The sequence below is a fragment of the Maniola jurtina genome, chromosome 26 (assembly GCF_905333055.1).
Source record: "Maniola jurtina chromosome 26, ilManJurt1.1, whole genome shotgun sequence".
In the NCBI taxonomy this organism is placed as follows: domain Eukaryota; kingdom Metazoa; phylum Arthropoda; class Insecta; order Lepidoptera; family Nymphalidae; genus Maniola; species Maniola jurtina.
In genome coordinates, this window is record NC_060054.1 from 3,592,025 (window position 1) to 3,606,408 (window position 14,384).

At 35.6% G+C, this 14,384-nt stretch overlaps 1 long non-coding RNA gene across 1 annotated transcript; it reads left to right on the forward strand.

The window, feature by feature from the left end:
• Window positions 1-1,822: 1,822 nt before the first annotated feature.
• On the forward strand, window positions 1,823-14,152 carry LOC123878733. The gene is made up of 3 exons (XR_006798859.1): window positions 1,823-1,835; window positions 11,233-11,240; window positions 13,440-14,152. It is a non-coding gene; the product is annotated as an uncharacterized LOC123878733 (long non-coding RNA).
• The last annotated feature ends 232 nt before the right edge of the window (window positions 14,153-14,384 follow it).

Sequence of the window (14,384 nt, forward strand, 5' to 3'; positions counted from 1 at the left end):
AAGTGCCTCAGAGTACAGCCAAAGTGCACTTTATAGATCTCAGGCTCAGACTAGCTTATCACACTAATATTATAAAGGCGAAAAGTTGTATGTGTGTGTGTGTGTGTGTGTGTGTGTGTGTGTATGTTTGTTACTCCTTCACGCAAAAACTACTGAACGGATTTGGCTGAAATTTGGAATGGAGATAGATAATATCCTGGATTAGCACATAGGCTACTTTTTATCCCGGAAAATCAAAGAGTTCCCACGGGAATTATAAAAAACCTACATCCACGCGAACGGAGTCGCGGGTATCAGCTAGTATACCATAATAGCTACAATTCAAAAACCAATAACAAGTGGACTTTAGACCAATTGCATATAACTTCTTGAAGAATTTGCTTCCTCTGGAATTGAAGAGGCATTTTCATAGAGAATAATCAGAAACAAAAGTAATTGATATTAATTATTTCATTGTGCAGGGAAGGCACTAACTCTCATGACACAGTTTTCCCTTTTTTGGGAGTTTGGGGTCCAAAATTATACCTGTGTATAAGTTTTTGGGAAATAAACATTATTTATTTATTTAATTTTCTTTAAGCAAAACAGGCAAAAATTTTTAACACTTCGGCTACAAACTCCAGCTGCACAGGCAAGACTAAGAAATGCACAGTCCAATCTTTAGCAGCTTTTAGAACTGCACGGGATACCTTTTTGCCGTCCACATATTACGCCAGGAATAAACTGCGCAAATTGGCTTGTGCAGTTAAGCTCTCAGGCAAGACAAAGCATGTAGTCAGAACTTTAAGATGGGAATATACCCAAAACTAGAAGACACTCAAAAGACACAACATAGACAAAAAGAAAACCTAGGTATCTCAAACCAAGAATAGTGAGAAATCTGGTTAGTATTACATTATGCAAGACAGCACAATCAAGACGTAAACTGCTCGTTTGCTGGACGATAAACTTGTACTGTATGGCAAGTGTTAAAGTGAGAACTTGTAAAAACTTTATTTTGTAGGTCATACTATGCAATTACTTAATAAGTCTTCAGGCTAGTCGAGGACAGTAAGCAACGGCGAGAAACGATACATCAATCAAGTATTCCATTTAAATATTAACAACATGCAGTTGCAGACTCGTTTAACCGTTTGCGAACTGTTAAACATATACAAAGTTTCATCTTGAGGTTAATTCGAAAGTTATACAGCAGAAAAGGCTTGGATGAGTCGAGACACGGGGCAAAACCTAATCGTCTTGTCTTGATGGAGTCCGTCATGTTATGCTGGACCCCATTTTGTGGAGTTAGTCACTTCATCAGTTAATACCATGAGAATACGGCACAGACTTATTAAGTTATTAAAGAACTGGCGGTGAAGACGCGAGAAAAAAGCTAGGAAACAGCCAAAAAGGAACTTTTGTTGCATGACAGGTAAAATACGCCGCGGTATCGAAAGAAAAGACCTAGCTTCCGATACCGCGGCGTCGCTCGGAATTTCAGAACAGAAACAATTAGATCTCCAGCAATCCAACACTTATAACACAACACTGCGGTAATCTCGTAACAATACTCATAAGAACTTAAATCAAGATCTTGTAGTTCATCCAAGAGAAAATTACAACGAAAAACAATAGACCTCGTTAGCTGTGCTTGTTAGTCCGCCATATTTGAAATATAAATATTGATACCGGACACGGTCTCGTTTTTCTAGGTTGGTACTTTAAATAAACGGTGTTTCCACTTACGATTTAGGATTTTCCTAGTTTTTATTGGATTTCGCAAAAAAAATCCCTTCTTTTTTAGGGTTCCGTACCTCAAAGGATACCTTTATAGGATCACTTTTTTTCTGTCTGTCGTGTCTGTTTAGAAACCTGTGGGTCGTAAAGCACAAGTAAAGGGAAAAACTGAAAAACTGCGAATTTGTGGTTACATCACAAGAAAAAAAATGATTTTATGAAAAAATAATCAGCATTTTCAATTTTAAAAGTAATCAAACCAGACGGGGAATCCTTAGAAAAAAAAGACTTTGTTGACATTCTAATACAGATTTACATTTATTTTTATGCACATAGTATTTGATTTATCATGCAAAATGTTGAAATAATACCGTACCCCGCCTTTTCTCTGAAGTTTAACAATCGTGAAAATAAAATATGTAATTATGTTCAATAGAGGTTTATATGTATCACAGGAAAAACAAAACCGACGCTCTTTCATAGTTTTTTTGATATTATAACAACAAAGTTGGTTTTGCAGTTCGTTAACAAAAGTGTTTCTTACCGCTTTACTTCTTCTGCAATACGGAACCCTCGGTGTGCGAGTCTGACTCGCACTTAGCCAGTTTTTATTTATTTATAAACTAGCGCTTGACTGAGCCTACCCTGACTCAAAAAAACAACATCTCTACTTTAATATCATTTCACGATCATTAATTTTGAATTTTGTGATAAAAAAGAAGTTTTCATATTAAGTCTCATATAAATAATTAGTACCTAGAGTCTAGAGCCTAGACGCTATTATGCAGAGCTTAGTCCTTTCATTACTACGAAATCTGATTAATATTTAGTCTTTTCGTACCTGGTTATGGGTACAAAAATAGGTTAACCATTTGAACATCGATTTGATAATCCAAATAATCTCAGTTAACATAAATATAGTCCTAAGCCGTACTTAATATTAGTCACTTCGCCCTAAAATAGGGAGAAATCCCTACAAGCGGAAACACTTCTTTGACTTAATGACAACTTACAAACTTAAAAATCAAGCACGTTCCTTTTTCAACAAGAAGGAGGAATTAAAGAACCTAGAGGCTCTACGCTCTACATAGAGAAATAGGATGGAAATATGTACCTACGTAGTCTATGACCATCGTTAACAATGGCTGCGCCACATGCTTGCTATAAACAGCAAACAGCAAGCATGCACTTAATGGAGCCACTTTGCTTGTGGCAAACAACAAACACTGGCAAACGTGTCTGCTTGCACCAACGCTTGGGAGCGCTTGTCGTTCAATCTGATCTGCTGCAAGCCAAAGTCCAAACCCCAAACACTGTATAAAAAAAAAGTACTCTTCTGCTGGTTTGCCGATGCTTGCTGTATGTTGTTTGCCACAAGCATGAAGTGTCTCCATCACAAACAACAGTAATGTACGCATTTGTATCTTTATATACTAAGTCTGTGATTTGTAAGTACTTGCCAGAATTTATCCAACAATCTGTCAGGAACAGAATTGTTTGTGTTCCCGTATGTAAAAACTAAAAAGTACTCTGTGTTTGTGTCTATGGTCAAAAGTAACGGATTGCACATGGAATTTTTTAATTTTTGTTAAATTTGCGTTTTGTTTATTCCTAAACTTGGGTTTAAATTAATAATATATTTAGAAAGTTTCACAAAATACTGCCTACATTACATTGTTAAGTCAGCCAATAGCCATGTAAGTACATTTCTTTTGCCTAGTAGAGAACACGATTGGGAGACAGTGGGAGACAATAAAATTGTTAGATGTTTAGGGCCTATGAAATAAAATATGCTATCTACCTACTTTACAAGGTGGCTGGCGTCTTACCGAACCGAGTCGAATCTCAATAATTTGCCACCTATTTATTACTACAGAACTGCATCCATCAACGACACCGCGGTGCGCCATGCTGGCTGCCTTTCATTTTATAGAAGAGTATATTTTATTAGAATGTTAATCATCACTTTTCCCTTTCCTCCTTTCCCTGCCAACTAAGGATAAAGCTTGTTTGGTAGGTACCTGCAATAATAGTGCAATGGGTGAGGTTTGATCTGTTTTTAAACTATCCTGAACCTTTCGGTAGTCCACTGCTTTAACCGTTGAGCTATTGAGATATTTTTGATTATATTATGTTCTCCAATCAAATCCAAACCAACTTGTGTTCCATCTGCCTGTCATCTATAAGCTGATTTTGATGAATGAGGTATCATTCCACTTGTTATTATGGTACAAAAGCCAATAGGCCGCATTTTTAACCCCCAACCCAAAAATAGGGGTGTCATAAGTTTGACGTGTGTATCTGTCTATCTGTCTGTGGCATCATAGCTCCTAAACTAGTGAACCGATTTTAATTTAAGTAGTTTTTTTGTTTGAAAGGTGGCTTGATTGAGAGTGTTCTTAGCTATAATCCAAGAAAATCGGTTCAGCCGTTTGAAAGCTGTCAGCTCTTTTCTAATTACTGTAACCTTCACTTGTCAGGGGTGTTATAAATTTTTAATTTACACTTGTTTAGGAACAAAATCAATATGGCAGGTGTTACATACAAAAAAATGATGGTCTGATTTTTTTTTGCTATCATATTAATATTATTGAGTGGGATGTCATGAAAGAGAAAATACCAAGTTAAAATACATATAATTAGTACAATATTAAAATATACTAAGGGAACAAAAAACAATTTAACTATATTTCAGCATTTACTAAGAGGAGTAGACAGGTTTTAGTTTTGGAATACTATCTTGTTAAGATAAATTATTGTTCTTTACATAATAATGTGTATCTGTAGCTTGATTCTACTGGCTTTGCCAGACAGACTGCATTTATACCAAAGTGGTCCTGTAAGAGTACCATATCCAAAGGATTTTTATACCATATCCTATTACTAAGCCTCTGCTGTCCGCCCATCTGTCCGTCTGTCCATCTGTTAGCAAGATATGTCTTAGAACCACACAACATGTAGAGAGTTAAAATTTTCACAGTGTGTATTTCTATTACACACTCTTGCAGCAAATAATAACAAAATGGCCGCTATGCATATTAAAAAGTAATAAAAAAAATACAAATAGTGTTTTATCTTGTATAATGGTACAGAACTGAGTGCAAGTTCTACTCCCACTTGAAAGATTTTTTTTAATTTTAGATAATATTATTCAAGAAAAGATAAATCAAAATGGGAAATATGGCCGACGGAGAACAGAAAATAAGGAAAGACAGTTTTAATGTGAAACAACTGAGAAGAGCTATCAAACTATCAGAGAATCCTACATTTCAAAGGAATTTCCGAAAATTCTCCAAATTATTTACAAAGAAACGATTGAAGAAGATTTGTTACAAAAGTAAAAGATTATTTACAGACAGAGAAAAGCTCATGGCTTTGAGTTTATACAAAAAGGGACCACATGCATATAGATTGTTAGCCAAAATGTATGTACTACTGGCTGGTTTTACTGGCTCGCGAGTCTTTAATGTTAGTTGTCGAACGCACTGTTAAAATATTTCTGTGGCGTTTTAACAAGTTTCTAACCCATTACGGTCCTGGCATTTTGTTGTTAAAAATTACACTCAGTCAATGTATTATTAGATAATCATGCACTATTGTCCTCAATTCCAAGGAAGTTAGAGAATATCCATATTCTCCACAAAGTAATATCCATATTCTCCACAAAGTAATATCCATATTCTCCACAACTGGCAATTTTTTGTTCATCAGCTGTTGAGTTTAGTGGGACCTCCAATATTTTTCGTATGTTTTTTTTACTTTATTTAAAATCGTGCGGCGAGTTATACCAAATTGTTTTTCGGCATCGTATGATGAAATTTTTTGTTTTGAATGAGACCCTACGGCGATGTTCAGAATGCTCTCATCATAGTCTTTATACCTTCCTCGTCGAGTCTTATCCATTTTGATCGTCCCTTAAACACACACACACATACATACACACAAACTTTCACCTTTATAATATTAGTGTGAAGTGTGATAAGTTCACGTTGAAAGAGTATTTAATCAGACGTTTTGTTTTCGAAGAAATCAGTAACGTTTTTTTTATTAAAACTGGTTGATCTGGATTAACTGGTTGCTTCCGGGGTTCTCAAACTTAGTTCAGGGTTTCTTGTCATGAATCCTCTGAACCAATCTTTACCTGCGCATTTGTTGCAAGTCCAAGAATCTAGAACCTTTTTCGAATTAATTGTTGCATATTCATATGCCAGCTTCGTGACCGCCTGTCTGGTAAAGCCATAATTCATTTTGCTGCAGATTAGAACATATTGAACAAGTGCTTTCTCTTCCTCGATCCTCAAAGCTGTTTTAAATTATTGGCTTCCTTGTTCACTAATTGTAGTCAATTTAGTCTTGTCTCTTAAATAATTTCGTAAAGTATTTCCATCAATTCCATACTCCAAAGCAACACCTGTAATAGACTTACTTTTATCATACCACATAAAGCATTACAATCTTCGAAAAATCTTGAGTGGGTCCTCCAGTTTTGGTTTTTCTTCTACTTTAAGGGCGTCAAGATAGAGGTCTTGCTATGCAATTGAATATGAATGAATTCAATATGGATTTAAATGAAATTTGGTACAGTGGTAGCTGATACTCCGGGTTAACATAAAAAAATACTAGCTCCGCCATACGCGTTTCTGCTGAACCGGGTGTTAATAAAAATATGAAGTTTAATAACAATAAACAATGGTAGAGTAATAATTAACGCGGCTAAGCTTGTTGATAGGCACACAAATTTTGTAGGGGCATGGTGTATGTTGACTTCGGCATTTTCCCTACGAAAATGACCGCTCTCCACTACAATTGGTAACTGTTATTCAAAGGAATATTCTTGTAGCAATTTCTTTGTTTGGAAAAGTTTCTTCTAAATTATCAGTTTTTTTTTTTAGGTTATGTAGGGTTAAGATATTTAAATCTGCTGATTGCTTTGCTATGTTTTTTAAATATTTGGCTTAAATGAAAATATTTTTTTTTTGAGTTCATCTGCATTAATGTCTTCATGATAAAATTCTGCAAATTCTTTGCATTTTTTGGTCAATTCACCAGATTCGATTGTTGTTAACTGACGAAGAAAACTAAATCGACTATCAATTTCTTGGTATGCTGTCGAACTTTTTTTTTAAATGAGTATAGAGATGGGCGTTTTCGTTGAATTTTGTCATCGATGCGGATCGTTATTAAGTAAGCCGCATCCGATGCCGGCATCGTTTTTTTTAGCATCGATTCGACTATGGAATTTGCCAAAATTAGGTGCCGGATGAAGTCTGCCAGAGATAGGTACTCGGTAACGAATCGTTAGTAACGATGCAGTAATGATAACATTTTTGCCTATAACTAAACGAAACTACTTCTACTCTTAAATATCTTTAACAGCTACGAGACGCCTAAACTAAATATTGCCAATGTCCTTCTACACGCTTCTATGATCGTACCAAATTTTATTATGTACAATGTATCCTACGCTGTGCGTAATGCAGTGATTTGACCGTGAAATCGTAACAAACAAACTCACTTTCGCAATAATTGTAATATTTATTTGGGATAAAAGTGTGAAGGTTAAAAAAGAAACAAAAGGTAGTTAATATTAGTCTTTATTTTTAACAAAATTGGAGTTCACATTGAGAAAAACCAATTTTTCTAATTTAGAACTTGAGAGACGAGTTCTGCGTTCATTCAAAATATACCCGGCTTTGGAGAATATCCGTTCGCATGGCACAGAAGTTATCATTTTCAGTTACTCTCATCTGAACTTCACGCGTAATGAGATGACAAAATCAAAACTACAAACTTAAACAAGTGGTGCTCTTTCTACACCATAGATGTTGCGTTCACAAGAAGAGTCTTGAGCGCAATATAGTAAGTACCTACATCAATGCGCGAGTGGAGTTTAAAAAAATAAGTAAATAGGTAAATTTTATCCATCCTGCAAGAATAACTTGAGGATAGAAAAAGATAAGTACTTACTTCAGTCATATTTTATACACTCCCTATCCCATCGATCGCCCTTGTGATCTACTTAGGTACCTACACAGTACCTACATACTGAAAAATAAGCTGTCATAAAATTATGTGAAAGTTACGTAATAGATGCTGTTGTATGAGGTGGATAGAGTAGATAGGTAAACCTAGTCTTTCCACATTAAAGATGTCGCATCTAGTAATGTAATATATATGTAGCAGTGGCGTCAGGCGTGCCGAGTGCCGAGTGCCGATGCGCCGCCCGCTTTCCGTTGCGTGGTCAACTATCTCGTTCGCACAGATCGTATTATTCGATTCGTTGCGGGCATCCGTTTTTCGATATATTGGCATCGGATGCCGGCATCGTATACTCGCATCGTTGTTCAAAAACGTTTTTACAAAAACGACCATCTCTAAATGAGTATTTAATGTGTCAATTATGGGAATGAGAGTATCTACACGAAACTTTTCCTTGCCTCTCAGCTGTGCAGTCTCTGGTCATCAGACTTCCAAGGTAGCGGATGGCCCGGTTTATTTGCTGTCCAGTGTATTTAGATAATTTGAAAATGCTGTTAAACGTCCTTTGTGACTTGCCCGTCTCTTAATAAGTTCTTTTTCCTCGGCCTTACTGGGAAGCGAACGATAAGCCTGAAACGTGATACAATACAGGGATTAATAATCATTAATCGTGCTTAAAAACCATTGAAATACCTAATAACAATAGTTTAGGTATTGGCCTGTGGAGACAATATTAAACAATAATACCTACTGCAATATAGAACGATATTTAGATATGATTTGTGCCTATAAACTAATATTTTACTTATACACTATGCTCAAAGTCACTAGATCAGAAGTCACTGTGATAGAAAAGTCACAACTTGCGTGGCACCTTGCTCGACAAAACGATAGCTTGGTGATTCTTTCGCTCATATTTTATGTTCAAAATAATGCAAATGTGTTTTCCAGGTCTAATGCTTTAATAATATGGCACTTTATTACCGGTTTAACTCCAAAATTAGATTTTTCTTCCTATGAGCCACGCCCATCGTTGTTTGCACAAAGTGACTGTTGATCCTTGAAATATATTATATTTCAATCTTGCCTCCAGTTCGGATTGCTGGTCCTCGTCCGTGCGGCTCCCGCCGGTTTTGGGGTTCCGGCAGATATTCTTTCACACGAAGAACCCAAGAAGACGAAAGTGTTTGTTCAACCTTCTCGAGAGTATCAAATACGCCTTCTAGATCTACCGAAGGTTCGAAGGGACTACTTAAAATATCCTCAGAAGGGTATAATGGACCGCATTTAGCTATCTGTTTCCTCAGCTCTTGAACAGTGGAACCTGGAGTTTCACCTCGAATAGCGACTTCATATTCAAGTTCTACTTTTTGAAGTGACATAAATTTGACCTCGTAAGCCATTGTTGGTTAATTTAAAATAATACAACAGTTTAAAAAATACGCTGGTAAGTACTGAACTATAGAAAAACAAAAAAAAATAACTAAAATCTCCGTCTGTTACAATTGAATTAACTAAAATAACGTTTTGGTTGTTTGTTCTTTAAAGCGTGAAGTGTTACCATAAAGTGATTGAGTGATTGACGAATGATTGATTGATTGATGAACTAAATCAACCAGTGCAACATGTCAAAGCAGCAATTAAAAATAAAAAACGAAATTGCAACTAATGTGTGAGAGCGTTTATAAAAAAAAATTTAGGGTCAAACAATAATATACAGTTAATGCAAACAACAAAAATTTTAAAATAATTTGAAAAAATAAAATTTGTAAAAATGGCTTATGTAGGATGGCTCTTAAGTGAATTATGCCCCTTAACTAAGTTTACAATAGGTATCCTTGTACGTCAAACACCTTAGTTGCAGTCAACCAAAAACAAAAATAAAACGTTTTACAACAAAATTAAAATGAGCACACACACCAAATCAACACCACTACAAGCTTAGGACCATAGTGACCAGTTGAGGCGCCAGTGTGACGTTATCTTTTGGAGAAGCGAGTCCAAAATATGTCGGCCAATCTCTGTGAAGCTCGCCAAGTAGATCTTGAAACAGCATCCTTTTCGTAGAATGTGCCTGGCAGCGGCACACGTCCTGGTCCTCCCAGCAGGAAATGGTTCGGTGTCAGCGCCTCGGGATCTTCCGGACTCACTGAGACATGTATATTCCACCTCGGCCAGTAGGGTGGAGAGGACCTCTTCAGTAGATGGCGTTCATGGATCGTTGCTGTCAGCGCTGTTTTTACAGAGCGCACTAGACGTTCCCAAGCCCCGCCCATGAAAGGCGCACCAGGTGGGATATAGCGCCAGGCGATCGTTTTCTTTGCTGCCTCTTCTGCCGTTGTTTCGTCGAGGGCTTGGCGAAGCTCCTTGTCTGCTGCTCTTAGGTTACTTCCGTTATCAGACCAAATTTCGGTGGGAGAACCCTTTCTGGCCATCATTCTTCTTAGCGCCATTACTGCCGAGTCCGCGCTGAGTGAAGCGGCGATTTCCAGGTGTATTGCCCTCATTTTAGTTTTGTAGTGGTCCTTTAGCATTTTGTAAGGTTCGCACCTTAGGACGCCTCTGGCTACTGGAATCAAGAGTGAGTGCAAGATAAGTCTGCGCGCGACTAGCGTGCTGCCAACCAAAAAGCAACATATTTAGGTTGGCTATTATTAGTTTCGATTTTTTCAGCAACAAGGGATATCAGAGCAGTATCATTATATGGAGTTAATTTTTCTTGGCTGTAGATGTTGTAGGTACAGATACTGCTGGTGGTGGTGTTTATGGGAGAATCGATGGAATAGCGACTGGATGGACTAGCAACATTTTTCTCGCCGGTGTCCTTTTCTTGTGATCGCTTTGTATTCAAAAGAGGCGATAAAAACTGAAGCTGTTTAAAATATACATATTCTCTCCGTGATTCAGCAGCTGATCCACTTTTTCTGTATCACGGGTTTACTGTTGATATTTGGAATAAACAATTTTTAAGAAAAGGCATTTTTAAAATGATTGAATTAAAAAAAAAACCAGCTTTTGCATCATCTCTTGGTAAAAGCATCATCTCTGTCTATAAATAGGACTTGTATTGATTTAAATGTTTATACAATTAAATTGCAGAGTTTTCTCTCTGTATCATCAGCTGCCTCTCAATTTGATTGTAATATTGTTTTTTTTATGTACATTACAAAGGTATGGCACAGATTCTGGCGTCACTTCTCTGTACCTTACTGTGTATGGACACTTGACTTCAATAATGGTTTTCGGACGATCAGGAGATGCACCCAAATAAGGCCTTTCCATTGAAATATGTATGTATTTAAAATTGTGCGATTTGGCGAAATTACGAGATATTTAAACAATTTGCTGTGACATTCTTGTACAACGTTTGATATCATTTTATTTTTCTTTAAATGTTTCAATGAATCACTCGACATAACCGTAAAAACTTTTTCACAATATTTTAAAACTTCGAATACAAAGCGAGACGCGCACTTAAGACCCCCACGATCCACAAAGGCGCTAAAAGCTGAAAAGTTAAAAATGTCTACGCAGTACTTATGGTCAGTGTTCTTATTAATCAACAAAATTGAATGACAGTATACGCAAGATATTTTGCTCACCATTTTATTTACGATACTCCCAGCTATACATATAGTAAATTATATTCATTTTTAAATCACTTACATTTGACTTTTCTATGAGATCTAGTAACATATTAACCGGTTAATCATCATCGTGTCAGATACTTCTAGAATTGCTTTCTTCTTGTTTCTGAATTCTAGAACTTATGTTAATTATAAGTTCCATTTTATTATTTTCCACTTTACGTTTTCCAGTTTCATCTGTGATGATATCCCAAGCTGCTTTGATTTTACTATCGGAATTAATAATTTTCTGTTTTATGTGAATTGACTTAGCTTGTATGCAAACATTTCTAAATAATTTTGAATAATTTCTTACATATTGAACAAATGTTGATGTATAATTATATTGCTTTTCTGCATACAAGTCAAACAGCTTGTTCCTACTGTTATGAATGCCAGCAGTAGCCCACTAACTAAATTTAAGATTTTTAAACAATCTTTTTTCTATGACTTTAAAAATACAATTAAATTGGGAGTTTATACAGTCAAAAAAAGCATTATGGAGTTCATCCGGACCACCCTGTGTAAGTTCAATTGTAGGCAAAGTAGATAAAATATTGTGTGTGAATTGCCTTACTTTTTTAGTGGTGACTGGCCTATACTTTATTACTTTTGTTATATTTTGTTGAGAGCTGGGAACAGATATTAATTGTCCACAATGGTCAGATCTAAGATTGGTGATAATAGATTTTTTAACAATTTTACAATCACCAAAAATGTTATCAATACAAGTAGCTGAATTTGCAGTTACACGTGTGGGTTACATGTAATTTTTTAATAAAAAGTTCAATCTCATATTCTTTGCCAGACAAGCCCTGTATATTTTGGTGTTCAAGATTAATAATACGTTGCTTGTCTGTTGTATCACTACTTCATTTAAAATTTTTACCATCCTTGCCGGTGAGGCTCTGTATGCTTTGATGTACAGTATTTATTTTACAGAGCTCCTCCGTTGTCTTACTATCTAGTTTAAACAACCAATAGGGTTCCTAATAGTACATAAACTATGCTTGAGTCAATAATTGAAATATTAGTACTAGAAGTATCGAGTCAATACAAAAAATATTTGTCCTAGAAGTACAGTTTGTATAAGAGTCAAGAGACTTTGTTACAACACTTGTAACTGGATCATTTAAATTATATGCAAGTGAAGCAATATGCATCTTGCATCTTTTTGGAAGATGCATACTGTCTCCGGTCAATTTAAACTTATTGGTAAAACTATTAATGTCAAAGTAAGAAATAGCTAAACTATAATGTTTTGTTAGATTATACATTTTCAAATTGAATGTAGGGGAAACGGTATAGTTATTGGCCAGTTAAGCTACCTTATGACTCTGATTAAACAAAAAGCAAAAAAAAAATAACCTTTAGTTACAAATAAAAATATTTTTTAATGACAACTTAATAATGTATTTATCAAAAAAAATTATTCGCATACTTTTCTGTCTTATATTTTTTTAATCGCAACACAATAGCGAAATTTACAGTAATTGGCCACATATTTACAATTATTGGCCACGAAATGGCACAGTTATTGACCATAGAAAATAAAAAACATAAACTCACATACACTGTACTTATTGAAGTATGTAAAAAGAAAATACAACGACGTCGAATTAAAATATATTGACCTCATTCTCTGAATCATCATTTAAGACATAACAGTTATGACAAATAAAATCTAAATATCTTCTTCATCCGGGATATGTTCTCTGTGTTTAATGGGAATACACTGATTATGATAAGATTTCTTGCATGAACTACACAATAATGATTTATTTTTTAACGCTAGACGTTTGCATGAATTGCAAGTTATCAATAATACATAATACAATATCTTTATTTTATTGGTAGAGTCACTTAAAACATTTTTATTTTCAGTGCTTTTCTCTAGGGCATTATTTGTAACAGGTTCAGTTTCCATGTTTTTTTAAGGTTTCTTTTATATTTTTGGACCACTTACCCACACCTTTACCTTATTGGTCTTTTCAATTGCATTTTGTTTCCGCGTTTCTGCTTGCTCATCCCTTTTTCTTTTCCTTTCAATTTTTTCATTCTCTTTTTGTTGCTTTTCGAGCTCTCTTCTCTCGATATTAGCTCTAAAATTCTCAGATATTTCTTCTGTTTTCTGGGGGTTTTGGTAAATATTCATTAATTAATTTGCTAGCGTGAGGTATATCTTTGGATGTAGATGGCGTAGATAAATCAAAGTTTTTTGTAGGAGTCATTGTGATTTTTACTGTGGTCACATCATCATTATTGCTTAAATTTATATTCGTTGAAGGAGAATTATTAATTGGATATTGGATATTGGTCGATTCTTTCACGGAAAAACCGCCTTGGAAAAAAGACCAAACTTTGTACAATGAAGGAGAACTTTCATTTACTATTGTGCCTCCAGATCGCAGAAGCTTCATTTTGCTTATAATTTCATCTACTATAGTTTCAAAGTCTTTCAGAGACATCAGTTTGATTTCTTCTTAAGCTCTGCATCAATATTTTTTGTACCGAGACATTTGGTAAAATCAATGGTTTTCATCAAACGGATACAACCCACATAACATGTTTTAAAGCCATTAATTATATTATCAGACTTTATCTCTTCTACAACAGTTTTTAAATATTCCTGCAATGTTTAATTTGGTCACAACCTCTCCCATGTTTTGCGCCTGAAATTTCGCCACGGCCTTTCTGTACACTTTTTTAATAGGGCCAAAAACGGAAACATCTGTAATGCGGGTAGTGTTAGGATAAAGTGCAATCAGCTCTATGCCTAGTTCCTTACACGTTAAGCTAAGCTGTAATGTAATGTGGCTCTTGTGGCCATCAATATGTTTTCTTGCTCTAAAAACTCTTTTGTTCTGTGCGTGGTGTGAGAACTCGCATTGTCGTGATGGAGGATGATGCGGCGGTTGCAGTTCTCTTTACGGAGTTCAGAAACGACCTGTGGCAAACAAATGCTGGCATACCATTCTGCATTAACCGTTCTTTGTCCCTCAAGAGGAATAGTCGCAACATGGCCGGTTTTGGAGACAAACGTGGCCACCATTTTTTTTG